Genomic DNA, 8,351 nt, shown 5'->3' with positions numbered 1-8,351 from the left:
AAAAAAAAAAAAAGAAGAAGGAATAGTCCCTACCCATAAGGAGCACTGGTAGCCAAGTGGATTACATACTGGGCTGCAAAATGCAAGGCCAGCAGCTTGAATCCACCAACTGTTCTGCAGAAGAAAGATGACACTTTCTGCTCCCTTAAAGATTTATAGCCTCGGAAACCCTGTACAGTGTTGCCACGAGTTGGAACTGACTGCATGGCACACCACTACCACCAGCCCCTGTCCATGATTATTAGGTTGAACAGTGACCTAACATTTTGAGAAGAACCTTGCCAAAGGACAGAACTTCAATTTAACATGCAGATTTGTTTTGAATTGTTGGAGTGTGAATTTATCTTCTCATGGTGGGAAAGCACTTCAAATAATTTGGGATCCAATTTCCCAAATGTCAGCATGCAATACATTTCAAAAGTAATTCACTTTGCAATGTGTTTTTCCCATTACATTCATATGGCAGAAATTATTGCAAATAATAGTCCAGGAAGCCGGGATCATCATTATATCAACTAAGGAACTAACTGGGCAACTGACAGTGAAGGTTATTTCTATTGAAAAGAGAAAGAAAATTCTATACTGTTTCAAAAATAAAAATATTTGATATCTCACATCAACTGTCCCTCTACTTCTCTCTAGCCTCACACATACCCTCAATTCCTGTCTGTTTCTAGTTGCCTGAATACGACCTACTATTTTATCTCTTTGCTTTACATATACTTCCCCCTGCTTAGAAAAATGTATGTCCTTTCTCTTCCATAGATTTCCATCTAATCTCAAAACCAGACTTACATTTTTTCAGATGCCTTCCCCAGTAATCCCAGTGATAATTTCTTTTTAGTTTCCTTAGCTATAGCATCTTAGTCTATATCATATCGTCTTGCAGTTATTAAAATGTTTCTTTGAATTTGATCTTGAGTTGTTTTATGTCTGTAGATTTTAGCCCCCAATTAGATTTTACATTCTCTGGAGAGTTCAAGAGCTGTAACTTTTATTTCTTTAGAATTCTGGAATCAAATAATGATAAGCACTTATTAGGATGAAATAGATGCTGTAATGGTTAGGGCTCTGTGTAAACTTGACTAGGCCAGGATTTCCAGAGGTTTAGTAGTTGAGATGTACTTATTCCCACGGTGATGAAAACGGATACAGGCATAGTTAGCTCTATGATGAGTGGTTGTGAGCAGTCAATCAGTTGAAAGGATGCTTCCTTGAGGGTGTGGCCTGTTCCCAATATAATGGACACTCAGGAGGGACTCTCTCTTCTGCTAGGGACCTGGGACTTTAAAATTGTAAACCATTTCCTTAATAAACAATAAACTTCTTTTTCTGTATATACATATATATGTTTAGCTGGTTTTGCTTTTCTAGAAAACCCAACCTAAGACTGATGCCATGACCCAGGGAATCCTGGGCCCAGAGGCAGTGACATGGTCACAGAGGACTACAGCTGAGAGTGAAGTGTCCAGCTGATATGAAGTGAGGGGAGAGGCACAAGAACACCCATACTTGCAGATAGTACCCACTTGACCTGGCTTTGATGGCTAGATGATCAGAACTCAACTAGATGAAGAAAGAAGACAGAAGGGAAAAAAAAAAAAGAATAACCCACTACAATTTGATGAACTTTACCTATACGTATGGATGTAGTAGCTCAAAAAAGGGAACAAATCTTTACAGCAAGGATCATCCCATGCCCTTGGTACACAGGGTTGACAGGGATGGGTATCTTAGACATTGGCTACCCAAAATGGTGGGGAGTGGCTATAAAGGCAAGAAGTGACTGGCTTACAGGCTTTCAAGAGGGAGCCTAGTTCCAGGTGGGGCAGGGGAAGGTAGAACCTGTACTGAACGATTTCCAATCTGTTGGGACCAGGCTGGCAAAAGGAAATGGGGATAAGACTCTTGTGGTACAATAGTGAATAATTGCCATCAGGACTGACTGTGAGGGTCAGAAATGTAGAGGTAGATGTTTTTTGACAAAAGGAGGGGAGTGATTGATTTTGCAGCCCAGAAGCAGAGGTCCCTAGGACCATTAAGTGAGAAGAGCGAAGAGCATGACTCTACCCAGAGAGGCAGTGAAGCCAGGGATGGAGACAGAGACAATGACGTGGACAGATGGAAAGGCTGGGGACACTGGACTCAGGGAGGGATAGGGGCTGTGTGCTGATGGCTGGGGGATGGGCCTGTGGGGTGTATCGTTTGGTTATTTGATGAAGTATGGAGGGGATTGTGATCATTGCAATGAAATGAAATATGATAGGATGAATGTAAAACTGATGTTCTCCCATGTAAACCCATGTAATTCACAATAACAATTTAAAAAACAAGTCTTAAACATTTGACAGTGATACCAAGAAAGATTGTATTAAACAGGCATTAAATCAATTTCAAAATGTAGACGATGTAATGTGAATCCAATCTCTCCTTCATGTGTATTTCATCCACGAATATGTTATAGATTTTGTTGCATATATTTATATTATTGTTAGGTGCCAGTCTGCATCTAATTCATAGTGATCCTCTGCACAACAGGACGAAACACTGCCTGGTCCTGGGCCAACTTCACAATCATTGCTACTCCTGAGCCCAATCCTGCTGCCACTGTGCCAATCTGTCTCCTTAGGGTTCTTCCTCTTTTTATCCCTCCACTTTACCAAACATGATATCCTTCTCCAGGGACTGGCCCCTCCTGACAATATGTCTGACGTATGAGAGACAAAGTTTGGCCATCCTGGCTTCAAAGGAGCACCCTGGCTGTACCTCTTCCAACACAGATCTATTTGTTCTTTGGGCAGTCCATATTATTTTCAATATTCTCCTCCAACTCCATAACTCAAATGCATCAATTCATCTATGGTCTTCCTTATTCATGGTCCAACTTTCGCATGCATATGAGGTGATTGAAAATACCATGGACATGTTATACTAGTTGCCTTCAGCAAATCTCAGAGTGGTCAGAGTGGATGTATGAAAGACTCCCTCTCCCCTCTACAAAAAAAAAAAAAAGAAGAAGAAAAATCAGCCCACTCATTACCAATTCACTCACAAACAAACTTGATTATCCAACAAATGTTTATTGAATATATATTATAGAGCTAACATACGTTGTTGTTGTTAAGTGCCTTTGAGTCAGTTCCGACCCATAGCGACCCTGTATTGGGTTTCCAAGGAGCGACTGGTGAACTTGAACTGCTGACCTTGCAGTTCAAACTGACTTTGCAGTCCAGCACATTAACCCACAGTGCCGCACCAGGACTCCGGCAAACACTTTTAAAGGATCTAAAATTTACATTCTCTTTGAGAAACCAAAACACAAAATGTGACGTAAAAAACAATAGAGAAAACAGAAAGTTGTCTCTGTTTGTTGTTGTTGTTAAGCGCCTTTGAGTCAGTTCTGGCTCATAGGGTTTCCGAGAAGTGGCTGGTAGTTTGAATCACTGACTTTGTAGTCCAGTCCTACAACCCCACACCAGACCAGAATAGGAGTGGCTAGTGAACTCTTCTTGAAAGAGTTATTATATAAACTTGGCCTCCACAGATAGACAAGGGAGTGACCAAAGGCTGTACACAAGAATGTACATGTCACATTCGAATGACAATGGATGTTTATTTTAGTTGTGTGAAAGGGTACATGAAGAGTTCTAAAATACCACAAAATATCATTATTGTTGTTGTTTTAGAGAATAGTAACTTAGATGCCTTTTTTGATGATGTTCTTCATTCCTTTTTACATTTCTGGACTTCCATGGGGGATTCTTTTAAAACTTCTATTCTCTTCACTCTTTATTTTAATGCAATTAACTCTCCAGGCCAACATCTCTATTTCACCTTCATTTTTGAAGAGCATCTTTTCTGGATAGTTTTCCCACCTCTTTAAAGGTACCACTCAGGTATCTCTGTTGGAAGGTAAGCTGTCAGTCATTTGAAGATAATATAAGGGGGCTTCCAAAAGTTCCTGGAAAAAATTCCATTCGTTAACTTTCAATTCTGTTTCCGTGAACTTTTGGAAGCTCCCGCATATACCTTTGGCTGATTTTAAGATTTTTATGTTTATATTTGTCTTTAAGACTGTTTGACTAGGTGCTGTTTTCTTTGTATTTATCATTCCTCAAATTTTCTGTGGCTTAATGTGTTCTGTTAATTTGGGGAAATTCTTGGCTAGTGTATCTTCAAATATATCACTTGCCACATTCCTTCTTTCCGCTCTTTCTGAGACTTCTTTGACAATCAGATAATCATATTAGATTTTTCTATCATGTGCCATTATGTTTCTTATAATAGTTTTTTGTCTATGTTCTATGTTTTTTACTCTGTGCTACAATCTGGGTATTTTATACTGATTTATCTTCCAGTTCATTAATCCCTGCTGAATTTAACATATTGGTATGCTCATCTATTGGACTCTTAAGTTCAGTTACTACATTTTTCATTTATGGAATCACAATGAATTCTCTTATACTGATCTCAGTTTTCTGGTGAAATTCTTCAGCTTTTTTTAATCGATTTCCTTAAATAAATTGTTGTTATTTTTAAGTACCGTCAAGTTGGTTTTGAGTCATAGCGATACTGTAAAAGGTTTTCGAGGAGCAGCTGGTGGGTTTGTACTGCCAACCTTAGTGTTAGTAGTCCAGTGCTTATCCTGCAGTGCCACCAGGATTCCTTAAATAATTTAGCTAAAGTTATTTTGGAGTAGTAGTGTGGTGCTGTAGAATAAGCACTGGACTGTAAGGTCGGCAGTTCAAACAACATACGCCATTACATTTTTTATATAGAATTAAGGCTACAGGTGATAAATACACTGGACTTTTTCAGTCATAGGTTTTTAAATAACTTTGTGGTTGTTGTTGTTGTTAAGTGTCGTCCGTCGACTTGGCTCGTATTCATAGCGACTCCGTATAGGGTTTCTGAGGGGTGGCTGGTGAGTCTGAACCGCCAACCTTGTGGTTCAAACTGCCTTTTGTGATTTAGACATCATATATCATTCTGTCTTGCGTTTAGTGCTCATTTAGTTCTAGTTCTACTGGAAACTGTATTTTGTGCTTACCACTAGTTCCAATGCTGATGTTTCTCTAGTTTGTTTTGTGTTGTTCTCTAAAGCTCCATTCTCTAGTAGATCCCTCAGGAAAGGCTCCTGTACTCAATAATTCTTTGAATGTTTACATGTTGATGACAGTTTGTCTGTGTCCTTTACACTTGCCTCTCACTTTCTTCTTTAAAAAACAAACAAACAAACAAACAAGAAAACACCTATTGCTGTCAAATCAATTCCAACTCACAGCAAGTAGAATTGCTCTATACTTTCTAAGACGGTAAATGTTTATGGAAGCAGACAGTCTCACCTTTCACCCATGGAGTGGCTGCTAGTTTGAAACCACCAACCTTATAACTAGCAATGCGATGCTTACCCACTGGACCAACAGGGCTCCTTAATAACTGGTTTGTGATTGTTACGTGCCATCAACTTGCTTCCAACTAATAGCAATCCTGTAGAGGGTTTCTGAGGCTGTAAATCTTGCAGGAACATAAAGCCTCATCATTCTCCTAGGAGCAGCTCATGAGCTTGAACCACCAACCTTGTAGTTTGCTTATTCTACAGAGCCACTGCATTCTCTAGTGACTGAATGGGACTATGCAAATGAGGTGCTCGTGACCCAACAGGGGGACTGAACAGATTGTTAGTAATACATATATGGTGCATGGCACCCTTGTGGGAGTTGTTGTTGTTAAGTGTTGCCAAGTTGGTTCTGACTCATAGCAACCCTGTATGGGGTTTCTGAGGAGCAGCTGGTGGATTTGAACTGCCAACCTTGAGGTTTGCATGCAAACAAGATCTATATAGAACCCTAAGCAGGTGGTTGATCAGTTTTGCCATCCTGCTAGGTTTAAAATGAGCCATCTGGAAAGTGGAAAGTGGGTATCTGACTATCACCAAGAAGAAAAGATGGAGTGAAGTGTGTCTGTGTTCCAGAGTCCCTTTGCCCAGAACTTCCTAGACCCAGGAGACAGTGTTGTAACAGCAGAGACAGCAGCAGCAGCAGCGAGAAACAGCAACTGAGAAGAGGTAGCAGCAGAACCAGAAGACCAGCAGTAGACTGGCAGGAAACAATGTGGTGGACTTCCTGACCCACAGAGCAATAAAGTTAAGTACCTTCAGGCAGGAAACTTGTTGGCAGAGTGGGGTGTTTCTGGATCTTTGTCAATGGAACTAGGCTTGCATCTTTGAACAGGAAATTTGCTCATGGCGTGGGGTGCATTGGGGCATTTACTGGTGATGCTAAAGAGCTTTGTAATACTTGTCTAAGCATGGCAAAGGCTGGGTCAGCCTAAGAGGTCTGAGGGGCCAAGGGTCAGGGAGAGCCCTGCAGCAGTCACGGCTCAGAAGAGGCTGCCCTAACCAAAGAACTGTATCTGAGTCTTTCCTGCTCCTGAATTACTATCTCCATGAGAAACTCCATAACTGAGTATTGTCTGTGAGTTCTGTGTGGCCATTGCAACAAATTATTGAATCCAGCAAAGGAATTGAGAATTCCATAGGAGGAATGGTTGGGTTAGAACTGGTGGAAAGGTTGGAGAAAGGAAGCATGTCTGACATCCACCCCATAGGAATCGGCCTTGAATTAATGCTAATGGTGATTCTTCCCTCTTGTGAAGTTATAGGAGGCCAGATGCCAAACCATTTTTTACTTGGGTTAGCCTGCTTCAGCCCCTCTAGAACTTTTAATGTGAGCTTGGTATTGGTACTGGTCAGAAAGTCTTCTCATTTCAGCTGTTGTTCTCAAATTGGCTACCCTCTTCCCAGTGAATGCCTGTTTTCTATTCAGGGGTCTTTCTGTTCTCAGGCCCATTCTGCTACTTCCTTCTTTTTTCTCAGACACAGACTCTGCCACCAGGCAGGTCCTTGCCTACTAGTAGCTTGTTCACACCCACTTGTAGTTTGGTGTTTGTAGGGGTACCTTACTACTCAGTTTTATTATAAATGCTATTAATGAATTTTGGGTGGATTTATATATCAGAGAGATTGGAAAATTAAGCTACTGGTGCTATCATCTTCCCAGAATCCTGTCCCAAATTAATTCAATTATAAATATATTTTATACTACAATCCTTTTGGAAGGCTGGTCATAACTTATGGGTGTTGCTTCTTTTGGGGCCTGGGAAGGCTAAGGTCTTTAAATCTTAGCTGTTTATGATATATAACAATAATTAAAGACCAAATATAAAGAAATTAAAATATAAACATAGTAAATTATCAACTCATGTGAATTTAAAAATATATATATTTACATTTAATTACAGCAGAAATATTTCTGGATTTAGGATTAAAGATTACTTTTTAACAATAAATAAAAGAAAACATTTGTGCATATGTTCTCAGAATTAACACAATGCAGTTTTCTTTTATGGGGTATACACATGCATAAATTCCTTGTGTTCAAGCTTCTCAAGATGCAATATACTTGCATATATCGTTGCAAATTTTACTTGAATTTTATGACACTTGCAGTCAGGAAATTTTAGCAAGTGGCAAAAAACCAATATAGCTTTACAGAGTCCAGCATGGACCTTTAGAACTACAAAAGTCTCAAGTGGTCATCTTGCCCAGACCTCTGCCTGAAGAATCTTCCTAACTTTATGTGTACAATTAAACCTAATGCTATCTGAAAGAGATGGGTTTGGGGTTTTGTTATCTTATAAGCTAACGCAGGTGACAACAAGTACAGCAGTCAGAAGCAACACTTAAGCACAGCTTCAAAAAATATAGAGAGCCGAGCTATGGTAGCTAGGAAACAGCAGCTCAGACAGTACATTGAAGAGGAAGAGATGAGGAGCCCGGCTAACTCTAGGGCCATGTTATGATGCTATGTGAGTGCAATTGCACATGGTTGCCATAGCTACAGAACTTCACAAGCTTTAGACACACAGACCCTTTGTGCCCACCCACCCTGCTGCCACTGCTTTCCACACCTGCCCCTAGGAGTTTTCTACAGCTCCAGCTTAAGGAGGAAAAGGCCATATGGCTTAAATCAAAATATTTTTTTCACTGGTAAAATTCAGAATACCAGAGATTCAGAGTAGAAGGCAAAGAAGCATCAAAAAAGGCTTATTTCTCAAGGGTCAAGAGGTTGCAGAGCAGCTACTTGAGGAGGAAAGCCTGGGGGCCGTCAGACCCCCACCTCCATGTTACATTTGTGTTTCTTTTGACATTGCTACCCAGATGCCTGCTTTCTCTACCTCTGTCTCCCTGCCTTGACACCAACACAAGGCAGGGTTATAACATTATTCACAGGGATGCGTGTGGACTGAAGTTGTAGAGCAGGGATTAGATGTTTTGGTCCTCTGTTTTA

Source organism: Chrysochloris asiatica, unplaced genomic scaffold (genome assembly GCF_000296735.1).
Source record: "Chrysochloris asiatica unplaced genomic scaffold, ChrAsi1.0 scaffold00007, whole genome shotgun sequence".
NCBI classification, from domain to species: Eukaryota; Metazoa; Chordata; class Mammalia; order Afrosoricida; family Chrysochloridae; genus Chrysochloris; species Chrysochloris asiatica.
The sequence above is the reverse complement of the archived record's forward strand: the minus strand, read 5'-3'. Positions refer to the sequence as shown.